The 17,187-nt window shown below is 35.7% G+C and overlaps 1 protein-coding gene and 1 long non-coding RNA gene across 11 annotated transcripts in view; one reads left to right on the plus strand and one right to left on the minus strand.

Annotated features, from left to right (window-relative positions):
- LOC131677943 (uncharacterized) overlaps positions 1 to 17,187 on the minus strand; it is a 76,107-nt gene that overhangs the window by 52,359 nt on the left and 6,561 nt on the right. For all 5 annotated transcript variants that reach the window (XR_009303494.1, XR_009303493.1, XR_009303496.1 and 2 more), the window contains one exon: positions 16,767 to 17,154. This is a non-coding gene — a long non-coding RNA (uncharacterized LOC131677943). The remainder of the gene's footprint in view (positions 1 to 16,766; positions 17,155 to 17,187) is intronic.
- LOC131677940 (protein unc-13 homolog 4B) overlaps positions 1 to 17,187 on the plus strand; it is a 170,914-nt gene that overhangs the window by 23,326 nt on the left and 130,401 nt on the right. The window contains exon 1 of one of the 6 annotated variants that reach the window (XM_058958042.1): positions 16,913 to 17,031. The exons of 2 other annotated variants lie outside the window; for them this stretch is intronic. The gene's annotated coding sequence lies outside the window, so the exon portion shown is untranslated. Of the gene's footprint in view, positions 1 to 16,912; positions 17,186 to 17,187 lie in introns of those variants that run through there. 3 more of the 6 variants (XM_058958040.1, XM_058958039.1, XM_058958041.1) reach the window with 3 other exon arrangements.

Consider the following 17,187-nt stretch of genomic DNA (forward strand, 5'->3'; position numbering starts at 1 on the left):
GTTAAGTTAGACCGGACTAAGTCGCACAACATCAAAAAATGAGATAATGAAAGCACTGGATAAAGCATATCGTCAGCTACATTCGACGTTTGCCAGATTTGAAATATGTAACAATAAACAAGAATTATGGCAAAAACTAATTTCCAATCATAATGTAAAGGATGCTGCGATTCAAACTTTAAACTCGTTTTTCTCGAAATCAATATTTTGTCACTTAGTTCGGTCTGACTTAACACCGACCAAATGAGCGACCGAAAATAAAAGTCGCAGGGGCGGAATATGCTTCGTATAACCCGTTTCAAATATTCTAGAATATAAAAATCCGCAATAAACTTCAAGCATAAAAATCGGACAGAGATCCTTCAGTATAAGAATCGCTTTAAGAAATTCACCCATAAAACTCGGCAAGGATGAACATCCAGTATAAAAACCGGTTAAAAATAAATAAATCGTTCGCAGGAGCATCCGTATATCGTGATGTTCAAGATTAAAATTCGGCTAAAACAATTACTTTGTAAGAATCGGATATATTTTTTTCCGGTCTTTATGCTGAAGGTTTTTTATACGACTCTTCCAAAGGAAAGTCCCAGACCGATTTTAATGCTTGAAGCAAATACAAATTTATATTTGCTTGAAGTTTATATCCGGTTTTTATATTCTAATATATTTGAACCGGGTTTTATGAAGCATGTTCTGTCCTTGCAACTTGTGTTTTCGGTTGCTCAAATTATGATGAATAATCTACCAAAATGTTTCACTGTACCCACAATTCACACATTTTTGTCGTTACTAATCTATTCAATATAGAGTAGACGCGCCCTTATTCATTTCATTAGTCATGATGTCACATGATTTAGACGATAACTAGGCTTACAGTGGTCGGATTGCGCTTGTATAGATGCCAACAGCTTTGTTTCATTCCTAAGAAGCAGTAACATAAAAAATCTGGCTTGGAAAATGTAGATGTAAAATGCCGTTTGAGCGAAGAGAAAAGTCAAGTACAATGCACCCTTATTCATTATACCATTTAAGCTAATGCGTTGAATAGAGATAGCAGACACTGCTCTATCTAATATGTTTAAATTGGTGAGATGAATAGAGGTGCTAAGATGAATTAGGACACAGTAACCCTATGGGCCCATTTAAAGATTTCGGAATGAACAGTATGTAGAGTTTTTGCAAGTTATAAAATTTCATTGTACTAAACGGAATTGTTTGCCCCCATCGGTCAGAAAAATGTTTATAAATCTTCAATCATATTTCTAAGTATGTAATAAATTCATAAACAGGGCCAATCCAGACCTAGTAAAAGTCACTGAGCTATGGAATGGAATCTTGTCAACCAATTTGTAGACATATTTTTTACGTAGGACTACGTCTTTGTTTTCGATATGAGTGCATTTAACAAATTTAGCAAAAATAGTATGTAACTAAAAGTGGTTAGATTTTAAATACTTACAGTTCAGCCGTTTCACGATAAATTTTTTGTTACGTTTGCACATATTGCTCAGAAATTCTTCTAGAAACACATAAACTAATATATTTTTGCCTTTCTCATGTAAAGAAAGGCTATGCAATCACTCCAAAAGTCGATTTTCCAACAGAAGCCTGGAGGGCCGAGAGTCATATCCCATTCGATTCAGTTCTTCGAGGAAATGTCTGTGTGTATGTATGTGAGTATGTATGTATGGTTTTTTAGAGCAGTAAACAAATTTTCAAGAAAACCCTGAGACGCGGGAAAATGTGTGTATGTGTGTTAACCATCCTCCTAAAGCTTTTTGTATGTATTTAAACATATCCATGCAAATAACTAGGTTCAAGGATTTAGGTAGGTGTTAGCTCAATTGACTTTCCGATGACCCATTTCGTATACAGCGTCAGACATTGTTCCATCAACAAGCCCCGCCTTACTGTAATGTTTGTATCAAATTGATTATAAAATTACAATAAGACTTTATTGTATTTATTTGATTTTTGTATATATATATATATATATATATATATATATATATATATATATATATATATATATATATATATATATATATATATATATGTATATATATATATATATATATATATATATATATATATATATATATATATATATATATATATATATATATATATATATATATATATATATATATATATATATATATATATATATATATATATATATATATATATATATATATATATATATATATATATATATATATATATATATATATATATATATATATAAATTAGAATATGTCTGTAGAAAAATATACCAGTTTTTTATTTCCTTCCTCATCTCCTACTTACGCGAGTGACTGATGCTTGCTTATCCATTTTTCGTCCCATTCCAAACTTTCTCCAGATATCCTTAAAATCTCCAGCTTCTTTCTCACGCACCAAACAGCCCGAACAATCCTTTCTCTTTCCGACCTTTGCAAGTACAGCGCAGTTTATCAACAACAGCAACAGCAGATACAGAAGACCAGATCAGAACTATCTCAAGCTGCACCGCTCCGTCAGTGTCCCTCACCCCTGCAGAGCACCCACCAGTTTGGCACGTATATACCGTGTTTTGTCAAACCGGTCAAACCAATTAAGATATCTGGCGTTTAAAATACGCACACTGAGATCTCGCATTTCAATTCTATCGCCCTCTTTTTAATCCCAGAAGCGGTTGGTTTGCCTACCAAGTTAACGTCAGAATGGCACAATACCAACGCAGCTGGAAGCTGGAAAGTCCATGGATACCCCACAAGAGCGAGAAAGACAGAGAAAACTATACAAACCGCGACAATCCAGTTTCCAGCATCTACTATGCATACGCACTTTTCAGTTTGTTCGTCCATCTCGATTTCTCAATAGCTCTTCTCACTCTCTCAGCCGCTGCAACAGCATTTGTACGGAAGTGAGGAGCGGCGAATGCGGAGCTATATTCTCTCGTCCCACTTGTATTTTCAACTGACGCTGCTTCTGCGGGGATAAAAAAAACCTTCGGAAATCGCTTTGTGAATCCATTTCCCCCGGCGTATGATGACCGACTGTCCGATGGTCCTTTTGAACACTTTCCGGCGAATAAACGCGTACTACGCAGCAATTTGTGGGAGAATTTTCACTTTACACATGACAAAACAAACCTCCGCGGCGGTTCTATAGGTTAGTTTACACTCCGGATACAAAAACACTTATAAAGTCTTAGTGGCGTTGCGTAAAATCTCGACGCGACCAGAAATTGATTTTTTTTAATCTAAAGATTTATTTGAAACGGCTCAATGCGTTAGCACAACTGAGCCGTGGGTCTTTTAATTTTGTTCTCACGCGTTATCGTTCCCGTCCATGTCATCATCGGTACTGCTTTCTTGTTCACGATCAGAAGTTCTTATTTGTTTCTTGTTCTTACGGGTCGCTGTTGTAAATCCGTCTTCATCGGTATTTGCTTCTTTATTGGCGATGCTAGTTGTTGGTGTGGGAGAGGTTGTCGTGGTCGTTGAACCTGCATTATTGGTTAATTGGATCGTTGTTTTTGGTTTATCTGAAGGTGTTGGTGGCTGCTTGTTAGAGTTGGCTGTAGTAGATGAGTTTTGACTAGTTGCTTCGGCCCATGTTTTTCCGTAGTGGGCTGTATGGTTACAGAATTGGCATGTTGGGATCTGCCCGGGATATGTGATTAGCGTTGTTTGCTTATAGGTCACGCCATCCTTCGGTGATTTGCATTCGATAGTCATGTAAGAAGGTATTGGTTTAGTCACTCGTATTCTCCCAATACGAACACCGTTGGGAATGCCGGTGAAAAAATTTCTCCAGGTGTCATTCGTAATAGATTCTACTTCTCCATATTGCGACATGATTCGTTTAATGTTTAATGTCTTTGTTGAAGGCTTTCGTCTTCCACTTTCGTTCGCCGGTCATCATTTTTCGCACTGCCGCGGGGTTCCGTTGACCGATACGGTAGCGAATCGCCTGGTGGTCACTATGCGTATATGTTTCGCATACTCTCCAATCCATGTTCGCCGCCAATGAAGGACTACAGAATGTGACGTCGATGACCCTCTTGTGTTGGTTACTCTACTGCCCCATTCCACAGCCCAGGCATTGAAGTCACCACCAATGACTACCGGATTCCGACCGATCAACTGCTCGATTAACTGCTTCAGCATTAGGCTGAACTGCTTTAATTTCCACTTTGGAGGTGCGTAACAGCTACACACGAAGACGCCGTTGATCTTGGCTATCACGAAACCCTCATATGAGTGTTCTACCACTTCTTGGATGGGGAATCTGCCCATAACTTGTATCACAGCGTTTCCTGATCTATCCGCCACCCAGTTACCGTTATCAGGGGGGACTTGATAAGGCTCTGCGATCAAAGCGACATCGCACATAGTTTCTGTCGTAGACTGCCACAACAGTTGCTGTGAGGTGTCACAGTACTTCAGGTTTATCTGGGTCATCTCTATTACCATTGGCCAGCAGTCGCTTTCTTGTAGACAGGGAATTTAAAGCCACCCTGATGATCGTTTCGATCCGCTAGGGTGCAAAGCAAGCACTTCGGCCTCTGCGTGCAGTCTCTCGCAAGATTGCCCGTCTCTCCGCATTTCCAGCACATCCCGGATCTGTTCGAGCCTTTGCAAGCCCCTGCTAAGTGTCCAAAGCCTAAACATTTGAAGCATTTCTCCGCTTGTTTATTTACTCGTGGGGCGTCTCTCCATCCAACTGTAACTTTACCTGCCTCCAGTGCCTTGTCTGCAGCGGTTACCGGTAAACGAATCATCGTTCCTTCGTATCCCTTCCTTAACCGGATCGTCACATACACCTCGCCCAGGTTACACTGCTGCTTCATTGCAATCCTCAGCTCATCTTCCGTCGTGATTTCATGAAGGTCCTTGCACACAAGTACCATCTCCGGGCTTAAGGCTTTAACTTCTGCCTTTTCACTCATTGATTTAGTGATAGTCTCCTGCAAGGTCGAGCTACTAGTCGTAGTATTCTTCTTCAGCTCGAGGAGCATCTCAACTTTTTGGGTACGCCTAACTCTTACCACGTTTTCCCCCAAATCTTTCAGCTCCGGGTCCTCTCTAATCTTTTTGAGCAGCGCTGCATACGTCGTCTCGTAATTGGCTTTGACGAGCACGGCTTCTCCTTAGGCGCCTTCTGACGAGCCGAGCGTTCTGATTTCCTCTTCTGCTCCCCTTTTTGCTCCAGCTTTCACCCTGTCGGGTGGCGTCCTTTCTATCGGCAGCAACAGCGTCCTCGAGTGTCTTGTTCTCTTTGGAGTTATGAGAACTGGCGTGTTCTCCACTCCAATCTGCCTCTCCTTACCCTGTTTCGGAGGGGCTAGGAGAATAGTAGCCGACGCCAACGCTCGCTCAGCTGCATCCGCCCTCCGCGTTGCCGTGTCATACTCTTCCACGGCAGACAGTAGCGCCTTCCGGATTCTGATGACCTTCTTCTTAATGTCCTTATGGACATTGTTTTTCGTGTCTACAAACTTGTGGAGCTCCTCCACCAAGCACTTCGCGGCCACTACTTTTGGCGTTTGTGGGGTGTAGCTCATTGTGTGTGTATGTGTGTGTTGCCGCAGTCGACTGAACCCTCCAGTAGCACATTCTCCGGTTTCAGATCTCGATGGATTGTGTCAATATCGTGCAAATTCTCCAGTGTTAGTGGTGTCCTCCAGGAAGATTCCTTCACGTTCCCAAATGCGTGAACAGCTCGCCGCCTCCAAGATGCTTCAGGATCAAACACAGTTTTCCACCTGTGCGAATGAGGCGAAAAAGGGCGATCGCGTTTACGAACGAGCACTGCAACGAGGATGGCAACGATCCGCCTCTTTTCGGGCAAGATTTTAGATTTATTTCCACTCCGAACGCCAATTTCTCGCTTTCCAAACTTTTTTCTGTGTTGCTAATGCCGGAATTCGGTCTGCGACCCGACACACCTCAACGTGCTCAAGCGGGGCTCCAGGAAACTCCGTTGACAACCATAAGTTGGCTGTCCCGTTATTATACGCTTTGATGCAAAGCATTTTTTTTTCTCCACGGAGACGTCGCGAGCACAACTCCTATTTCGGCAAACACAAAACGCAATCCTCCCAGGGTCCTGCTGTCTTCCGGACAGCGCTGTTGACTCCACTTCGGTGAACTTTCACACCGACTCAACTAGAAAAAACCGCCAAAATTTCTCCTTTTACAAGGTGGACTTCGACCCGTCCGCACACTCATGGTTTTTTCCTTTATTTCTTTCTCCACCGGGTAGAAAAACAGCCACCGACCGTACTCGGTCAATTCTCTTTTCAGACTACTTATTATTTTCTGTAACCCGTTCTTCCGGGGATTTGTTTTAAGCAAATTGTACTACGATCTTTGGCTTTCAAGTGGGCCGTCAAATGGGCACCTCTTGCAGTACACACTAATCTTTTATTCCTCCCATTTAACATTTAAATTACACATCTTACTGTAACACAACATTGCCGTTACAGAAAAATTTCTGATGAATCGGCAATGGTTCGATTCATGAGAAATTTATGAGCCATAGGAGTTTCCCGGAGTCTAATCAAATCACTTATTGGATGCCAGCCAATCCTGGCTAAACATTGCGAATCCGCAACTAAAGTTTGGCTAATACACTCCGGGTCAATCCTTGTCTTAAACACGAAACCTTCGTTTGCAACGGCAAAACATTCAATAAACTCTTATCCTTTTATTAGGTCTAAATAAGTTAGAATTAACACTTTGGACTGATACTGAAACAAAGGACTTATAATGTTGTAGTTTATTTGGTTTGTTAAGGCTGACAGCTGCGTAGGAGAAGAGGTATTTACTCTCCAAATCGATATGAGTCCATTTGATTGATTTCATATCGACCCCCCTTACAACTGTCTGATTGATCCGATTTACGGATCGCGACTGTACTGGATCTAACAGGCTGTCGATACCATTCCAGGATTAAATACATGTAAATAATAAGGTTGGAAAACCACATGTTACAATACAATATTCAGGCTGACTATTACATTGCAAAGTATTAAACTACTTTAATACTTCAATATGGTTTGCTTCACTAGACTTAAGTCCAACCAACAATCAAGATATTATATTATGCAACTGAGACTATTCATCATCGTCGATGTGATTTCCAGCTTCCAGCTGAGTTTATCTACACGTGGGTAGAAGTTCGACAATATAGGTACTGAATCACAACTGCTAATCAGCTGCCATCAGATGCATGAATCAATATAGTTGTGAGATCAAGTCTCGAAAGCGAAGTCGATCATCCACAAAGGTATTGTGTGATCATGTATTTACTTCTAGCATGGATTGTTCGTTTCTTATTCATTTGGATTCCGATGAATGTATTCGGTCACGCGTATTTAAACGCTTATATTTTCCGGTATTTCTAACAACGAAACAGCCTCTCATGTGTCATGTTCGTAACGTATGTGTAGTAGTCACCGGAATGAGTTGAAGGTAATCTATCATATGTTGGTGCAATTCACGAACCTTAATTTAAAGAAGAGGTAAAAACTGTATCAATTGGGGGATGAAGCAATGAATGGGATTCAGTGATTTAAAACATATTGGGAAAATAGACCAATTTTTTTGTTACTTTTATCATTTCATTGATAACGAGTTAATCAACCGAACAGTAGATGACACAATCATCATTTGATTATGTACTTTCAAACTATTGACCCTATGACAAAGCAGCATGTCATTAAACTCAACTATCTTAGTTTCGAACAAAATTTTGCAGTTAAAAAAATTGAGAATGTTTAATATTCTCTTACAACTTTAACCTAACAACTGAAAGCTTAAAAAGGTATAGCAGTAAACGGTTTATCTACATATAGCATTTTTTAAAAAAATGGAATGGATCTAGTTTTCAATAGTATCCGATAGAAACATTCAGTAAATCGGTCGCAGTTCAACATATTCGTTTGACAGCTCTGTTGTTACTATATTCCGTGCAATGTTGGTCCGACGCCGATCGGACATTGACCCGACATTTGTCGATGTTGGTTGGACTTTGATTTGTTGGTTGAATGTTAGTCCTACACAGAAAAAAATGTTTTTCCATCAAATTTTCGAATCAAACAGTGCATGTTTACAGCTAAGCGTGTTTACATGACGTTCAAACTTGTTGGTGCGTACGTTGTTCCGATATCGGTTCTTTTTGGCCCAAAACTGACCCTATATTCTGGCAGATTGCCATTAAACATTTGCATCCTCGCCATATATTTTTTGCAATTTTTGCGCGAAAGTTTCTTGCTGTAGAAGAAAAATGGCGTTTTTCTTTTCACCGTTGGGGTTTGTATTACCAACAATTGTTCCGCATGCTGCTTTTTCAAATAATGAGCTAAGGCAATATTTGCAAATGGATTGGACATTTGGAACGAATATCAAGAAAATTACACAAAATACAAGAAAAAAGCGAGGGAAAAGCCTAAAAGTAGTTTAAAAAAAGAAAATCAGTTATGCCAATTAACGTTGCTACCATTGGTATTGTGTTCGGGATAGTGATGTTATAGGCGAAGCTAGTATGACGTTTAGCAGCATATCAACTGAGGAGCCGCTGGACGAGTTTGTCACAAATGCGCCGTTACAAGCATAAGAAAATCTGTGATCGACTCGTTTCCTGGAAGCATAGCAGTGGCGTAGTCAGGAGGGGTAAAATTCCGCCCAAACCATAATTAGTTGAATTGAAAAAAAAATGCTGACTAATTCAATAAACTTTCAAAAAATTGTGGGAATTGCATCTTGTAACTTATCTCTTAGCCGAGGTCCCATAGTTGTCGAAATATCATGAGCTCTTTTTTGAAGAGATGCTCCGAAATATGGATATGGGATTCGTTGTTTATAAACCTAAACTTGCTCACCGAAAATTGCATACAATTCAATATTTGCTAAAAATGTATTTTTTGAGAATATGTAGAATTGGAACAAAAACTCAGTGTGGAAAGTAGAAGGAAAATGATGAAAAATGAAGTTTTCCGTTTGTCTTTAGCAGATCAGGACCGGTTTTATGGGCATTCATTTTTATTTGGTATTTTCAGTTATATGAATAGCCTCTAAACAGACGAAAGGTAAAATCAATGTTCGAATCCATTTTGTACGGTCACGGCCACATTATTTCGAAACTGTCAACTTTAAATGTTTAGTATCTTGTATAATATTAAGTCAAACCACGTCAAGTGGGTCTCGAAATTTCCACAAAATCACCGATTTTCATGAACAATATTTTTTTGGTTAGGGCACATGGAGTGTAACTTTTACTATAAATATTTTGTTAAAATTGCTTTTTTTGTTTAAATTGACGGCTTTTTACATTTCTTACAAAAGAAATGTATAGGATTCGCTCAAACTTTGAAAACTTTTTCCGAGGCCCGGAGGGCCGAGTCTCATATACCAATCGACTCAGCTCGACAAATTGAGACAATGTCTGTATGTGTGTGTGTATGTGTGTATGTATGTACGTACAAAATGTCATGTAATTATCTCAGCAATGGCTGAACCGATCTTAATGAAATTAGTTTCAAATGAAAGGCCTAACGTTGCCATTTGACACTATTATTTTTGATTTTCGATATGTTGTTTACTTTCTGAGATATGGGCGATTTTGTCAAAACACAGCAGGTTTTTTGCAAATAATTTTCAAACAATACAATCTCGTCCCACAAACTGCATATAAATAGAAAAAAATACCTTTCTAACAAGCTATAGATTGTCTAAATCCGTGCACGAGCAGCGGAGATATTGACCATTTTGTATTTTTAGTCCACGCTTACCAATTTCCCCTAACTAAAAATGAGATTGTTTCATACAGAGTATTGCTTTACTGGTGTTTTAGGGGCAAAACTAAACCGATTTTGAATATCGGGGTATGAAAACACATCTACGTGATTCAAGGAATTCGATGTTGAGAACATTTTGTGAATTACCTTTATAATAAATTAACTATTTTTCAAAAATCAATATATAAGTTCACTTCAAAGACAAAATAATGTGTTGATATAGAAACAGTCAGTTCTAGTATTTATTCCTTGGATTAGGCATTGCGTTCAATCATGAGAGAAATGTTGGATTGTATATCAATACACAGATCAACAAGTAATTCACCTAGTAGTGAGATAAAAGATTTCTTATATAATTATACTCGTGGCGTCACCGAAAGCAACTGTATGTTTGAAGCCCAAAAATCTAGCGAAAATTTAACTCTTTTGCAAGATTTAGGTTATACTGGTTATGGCGCAAAAATAACTACTTACATTATTCATGATAAGAATGTAAGAAATCAATATATCATAATAATATACCTATAAAAATAATGTCACTGCATTAACCATCATTTGCCATTCCTCACACGCCCCCCCATCTCTCTCTCCCTCCCTCTCTCTCTCTCTCTCTCTCTCTCTCTCTCTCTCTCTCTCTCTCTCTCTCTCTCTCTCTCTCTCTCTCTCTCTCTCTCTTGCTCTCTCTCTGTCTCTCTTCTATCGCATCTATCTAACTATTTCTGTATCCATTTCTAAGTTGTGTGATAAGATCTTCTGCCAATCTGAAATATTTATTAATTGTTATTGCGAAGGTTTGAGAAAACAAAACTATGTCTTGTCTGCTGCTACATCAACTCAACTTTAATTCAATTCTATTCAAAGCCTGTATCTACACTATAATTAAAGAAATTCAAGGCTATATCAGAAAAAAATATTTGGGTTAACTGGGTAATATGAAAGTTTGACGATGAAAATTTTCAAAAGAGACATTCCACGTGAAATATTTAAACTATTCGTATCTCTATTGAATTTTGAATGAAATATATGTTCAAAGACTGAAAGGATTGGACTTGCCACCAACGTTTCGAAGACAAAATACATGAGAGGAAGAGGTTCTAAAGACGACAATGTGAACCTCCCACCCGAGTTCGGATTGACGGTGAGGAAATCGAGATGGTCGACGAATTCATGTATTTGGGTTCACTGGTAACCGACGACAATGATAACAGCTGAGAAATTCAGAGACGGATCTTGGCGGGAAATCGTGCCTACTTTGGACTCCGGAGGACGCTCCGGTCGAACAAAATTCGCCGGCGCACGAAGTTGATTATCTACAAGACGCTGATTAGATCGGTAGTCCTCTACGGCCACGAGACCTGGACTATGCTCGTGGAGGACCAACGCGCCCTTGGAGTTTTCGAACGAAAGGTTTTGCGTACCATCTATGGTGGCGTGCAGATGGAAGACGGAACGTGGCGCAGGCGAATGAACCATGAGTTGTATCAGCTGCACATTCGTTGTATTGGTACGAACTTTCATGAAAAATAACGGATCAAAGACCAAAAATATCCACAAATTAGATCCAGGAAAAGAAGTCTCCCAAAGTACCCACTCTCGATGGGGGATGCAACTACAATGTGTCTTCTAACTTATCGTCGTCTATATCTGGATATACTGAGTAGTTTGAACCATTTCTTTTTCACAGTATTGGTCTGCATAGGACTTTTTGATCCATATTTCCTGCACGAGAATTTTGAACGAAACAATATGAAAGCTATAAGGATGAATGGAAAGCAGTCTGCAATCAACTGAATGCACGGCTTTTGTACTATCGACATAACCTAGACATTTCACAATATTTACTTCAATGCAAATAAAAACTTTGAAATATCTACCTGTCTCATTCACGAATCGCATTCTCCCTGTCGATCTCTGTTCAAGGGACTTGAAAGCACATGTGACCTTGTCTCACTTTACTATATTCAATTGCGCGTTAAAATACTGGATCTGTAAATTCTATTCTGTACATAAATCTTTTTTTCGGGAATATGTGACCAAAAAGTAAACTTCGAATTCCAAAGCAAATTGAACGTTCCAGGTTCCTGAAAACTAATTAAGGTCCAACAATAAAGTAGAAAAACCAGATAATCTTAAAACGAAGCCGTCAAGTAAAAAAGCATGAAAACAAAAAGAATAAAACCAGAAAAAGTTGGAAGCTCTAGCAAGTCCATTGCATATTTATTAGCCTTTTCTCAGAAGATGAGATTTTCAAAAACATTTCAAAACTTTCTGATGCAATGGTTCTGAAATTCGTACAATCCGGTTTATTCATTTTTTTTATTCAAAAATATTTTTAGCTTCAAATATATGACCATTTATTTTTAATTAATTATTTCATTCCGCATCTTTTTATTCGTTTTGTTCATCTGCGTTCATTTTACTTATTTTATTCGTTTCATTCTTTGGATTCACTCTGATCAGTTTACTCTTTTGTGCATTTTACTCATATCATTCATTTAACTTAATTTATTCATTGTTTTCATTGTATGCATTTTATTCATTTTTTCCAGTTTATTCATTTTGTTCAGTTTTTTCATTTTAATAATCTGACTACTTTTTCAGTTTTAATCATTCCATCCAAATAATTTATTTGATTCAATTTATTTCTTTATATTAATTTATAACCTTTTACCATTGTTCAATTTTTCATCTTAATCAATGCATTAAATTCTGCTCATTTTCTTCTTTTTATTCATTTTATCACTTCAGCTCATTTTGTTTATTTGATTCGTTTGTTTTATTTATGCATTTCATTTATTTTTTACTTTATTCATTTTGTTAATCCATTCTTTTTATTCATTTGATCCATTTCATTAATTTGATTCATTGTATTAATTCATTCACTAGATGAATTAAATCAATTTGATTCATTTAATTCATTTGATTTATTTGATTCATTTGATTTATTTGATTCATGTGATTCATTGATTCATTTGATTCATTTGATTCATTTGATTCATTTGATTCATTTGATTCATTTGATTCATTTGATTCATTTGATTTATTTGATTCATTTGATTCATTTGATTCATTTGATTCATTTGATTCATTTGATTCATTTGATTCATTTGATTCATTTGATTCATTTGATTCATTTGATTCATTTGATTCATTTGATTCATTAGATTCATTAAATTCATTTGATTCATTTGATTCATTTGATTCATTTGATTCATTTGATTCATTCGATTCATTTGATTCATTTGATTCATTTGATTCATTTGATTCATTTGATTCATTTGATTCATTTGATTCATTTGATTCATTTGATTCATTTGATTCATTAGATTCATTAGATTCATTTGATTCATTTGATTCATTTGATTCATTTGATTCATTTGATTCATTTGATTCATTTGATTCATTTGATTCATTTGATTCATTTGATTCATTAGATTCATTTGATTCATTTGATTCATTTGATTCATTTGATTCATTTGAATAATTTGAATCATTTGATTCATTTAAATCATTCGATTCATTTGATTCATTTGTTTCATTTGTTTCATTTTATTCATTTGATTCATTTGGTTCATTTGATTCATTTGATTCATTTGATTCATTTGATTCATTTGATTCATTTGATTCATTTGATTCATTTGATTCATTTAATTCATTTGATTCAATTGATTCAATTGATTCGTTTGTTTCATTTGATTCATTTGATTTATTTGATTCATTTGGTTCATTTGATTCATTTGATTCATTTGATTCATTTGATTCATTTGATTCATTTGATTCATTTGATTCATTTGATTCATTTGATTCATTGATTCATTTGGTTCATTTGGTTCATTTGGTTCATTTGGTTCATTTGATTCATTTGATTCATTTTATTCATTCGATTCATTTGATTCATTTGATTCATTTGATTCATTTGATTCATTTGATTCATTTGATTCATTTGATTCATTTGATTCATTTGATTCATTTGATTCATTTGATTCATTTGATTCAATTGATTCATTTGTTTCATTTGTTTTTATTTGATTCATTTGATTCATTTGATTCATTTGATTCATTTGAATCATTTGAATCATTTGAATCATTTGATTCATTTAAATCATTTGATTCATTTGATTCATTTGTTTCATTTGATTCATTTGATTCATTTGATTCATTTGATTCATTTGATTCATTTGATTCATTTGATTCATTTAATCCATTTAATTCATTTAATTCATTTGATTCATTTGATTCATTTAATTCAATTGATTCATTAGATGCATTTTATTCATATCTTTAATATTATGCATTTAATGTTCAGTCATTCGTTTTATTTCATTCAATTTGTTAGTATGAGTCAATTTATTCTATTAATCTTATAACTATTTCTAAATATAATCTTAATTTTTATTCAATAATCTAATCTAATTTGATTCGTGTATATTATAATTTTGATTTACATTAATTTTTCTACTCATTTTATGAATTTAAAAACCTATTATTTCATTTTTTGCTTTACTTTTTTATTTCGGTCGTTTTGTTGATTTCTATAATTTATTCAGTTTATTCGAGATTGTATTCGTGCAAGACTAGAAACTGTTTTCATCCCACCTCTAGTTGGGTGCTTGCTTCTCGTGAGTTCTGCAAACTAATCCAATAGTGTGTGAATGTGTAAGAAATGTCTCATCTCACTGCTAGGTGGATTAAATCGGTTTTTAATTTAAAAACCGATCGAAATTTTTTTTCAATTTATTATATCTCATAAACTACTCTAGATGATTACATGAAATTTTGCACACTTTTATAATGATGTTTACACTGTCATATAAACATACATTTATTGAATATTTATTTTACTAGTATTATTTTACATACATTTTTAATGAACAAATTAAATATCGTCGCTATAAAAAACCAAAAAAATATATCAAATGACGTCAATAATCTGTAAAGATAATTTTGTTCTTTTGTTTTCTTTCCAAAGATATAAAGATTTTTGCCACGCGCAGCGCTTTTCCAACACGCGGCGCATTTCGATGATGCCCACGATAACGCACTAGCCACAGTCCACGCGAAATCGACCAACGGGCATGTTCAAACTTGTGTTCAACACCTTGCAGCGTCTATCATTTAGCACGCGGCAACTTCTGTTGTATAGCAAATTGCTACTTCTATTGTTTAGAATGTCGCCAGTTCTATTGTTAAAATTTAGTTTAATACTTGTTAATTAAAATTATTATGATAAATGAGGCTCTATAGTTGTAAAGAGTACGATACATATACAACATATATGCTTATGTGCATTTATTGTAAAGCTTAATGTTTCATATTCGCAACAAACTTACAAATGTTTTTGCCAATCTACTGTTCAAACTTTTCATTCTACCAAAGGGTGACTATGTTTTTATGTTGGAAAGCTAATTCGTAGTTGTTTAAACTCCATAGTTACGCTTTCGAAATTATGCGATCTTGACCGTTACAAAAGTTTTCGAATATTTATTTCACTTTAAAAGTACACTTTGTATTTTCATACTACGACTTAATTGACATTTTTAAAAAAATTATAAAAGGCATCCGTTAGACTAATTTTGTTTCTAAACTTTCAATAATTTAGGAAAAATACATAAAATTAAAACAATTTCGAAAAATCAACTATTTTTGTCAAACCTCACCCCCCAATTCAAATTCCTGGTTACGCCACTGAAGCATAGGGTATATGGCAAGTTTAAATCATACTGAGTGGCAGCGAAGTTAGACAGAACAGAATTATAGCGATGTGGCGTAGTCACATTTCGTAGTAATAGTATTTTATTTGTTTTACCAAATTCTGTCTTACTGTTATTAAAATATATGTAAGGATCGTCACTATTCACATAAATTTACATTCAAGGATACGTAAAAATATGCGTCATTCACAATTTCTCTCGTTATTCTGCCGAGTTTCACATTTAAAAAGACACACTATTTTATTTTACATGTCAAATTCTATTATTACATAGAAAAAATCGGAATGTTGCTTACGCGGAATGTAATTTTTAGTTAGTCCAACTAACTTTACTAATAGTGGTATTGTATTCGAGAAATTGCATTTATCTACGAAGTTAGTGTGATGCGGCTTGTCCGCATAACCGAGTCCAGGACGAAGTGGCCGCAATCACGACTTCGTAAGTGCTCACACCAAAAAAATGAAATTTATACAACTAGTACATACGCATGGTTGTAAACATACATTTCAAAAATATTGATTGAAAATCAAATAAAAATCAATGCTCATAATTAGAACGTCAAAAAACATATAATTTTACACTTTTATTCATATGATATAACAAGCCATACATTTCTTAACCATATTGGAATAAAAACAAACAGAACTACATTAGTTTTTCGATTAATTGAACGGTAATTTTAAATTAGCTTGTGAAATTATAGTAAAATTCGTTATTTATGGAATGATTTGAATTTACATCTCTTTTGATGCTCCAAATAGGTGCATGCAAATAAATGAAACCGACCGATTACAATCGATTTCTCCTGATTCATTTAACGATTATCTTCTGATTATTTGATAGGATGTAGTCCATCGGCACACATTTTTACACCATAACCCATCCCTTCACTACCACATATAAGACGTTAAACATTGTCGCGCGAAAAGTGTTAACAGTTTTGTCGATAACTCCAACAATACAACTCGTATCATCTTCAAAATTCAAATAGATTGTAAATACTACACATGTACACAGATTGTAAATACTACACACTGAAAAAAATATTTGATTTGGTTGCTAAATGGTCTCAAAAGGTCTCGTTTTATCGCTTACATATATTATTCAACACTGTTTCGTGTCATTGAGGAAGCAACTGAGAATTTCGTCGAAAATTTTAAAATGTACCTACATAATTATCATTAACAGTACGAAACTAAAGCAATTTGTAAAACACGTAAAATTAAATGCATGCAATGATATCCAATATATGAAAAACACCTTACATCAGAAACCCTTAGCATCCAGCGGTTGGCGCGAAGTTGGGAAGTGGTGTAGACGAGAGGAATCATGGAGCGTGGTTGATCTACTGTTACAGGGAGAATGAGTTTGGGTTTTATTATACACATTTTCTCTACTATAGCCGGTCAGAGTCATGCCTTTCTGTTCAGTCGGCATCCGGCAGTCAGTGTTGTGTCGCAGTTGATCATCATCGTTTCTTCCGTCTCGTTTGTTTCGGTGCTCGCATTTCGATAGATTTTTTTGGAGACCGTAAGTCGTGGTCACCCAAACATTGATTGAAGTGCAGTGTTTATTGTTTGCTGTTGTGCCTCACATAAACATTAGTGTTTTGAATACAAAAGGCTATCAGAGCGGTCACGACTGCATGAATAGCTGCAACAGTGGTAAAGAATTGTAATTAACGGT

This window comes from Topomyia yanbarensis, chromosome 1 (genome assembly GCF_030247195.1).
Source record: "Topomyia yanbarensis strain Yona2022 chromosome 1, ASM3024719v1, whole genome shotgun sequence".
Taxonomy (NCBI): Eukaryota; Metazoa; Arthropoda; class Insecta; order Diptera; family Culicidae; genus Topomyia; species Topomyia yanbarensis.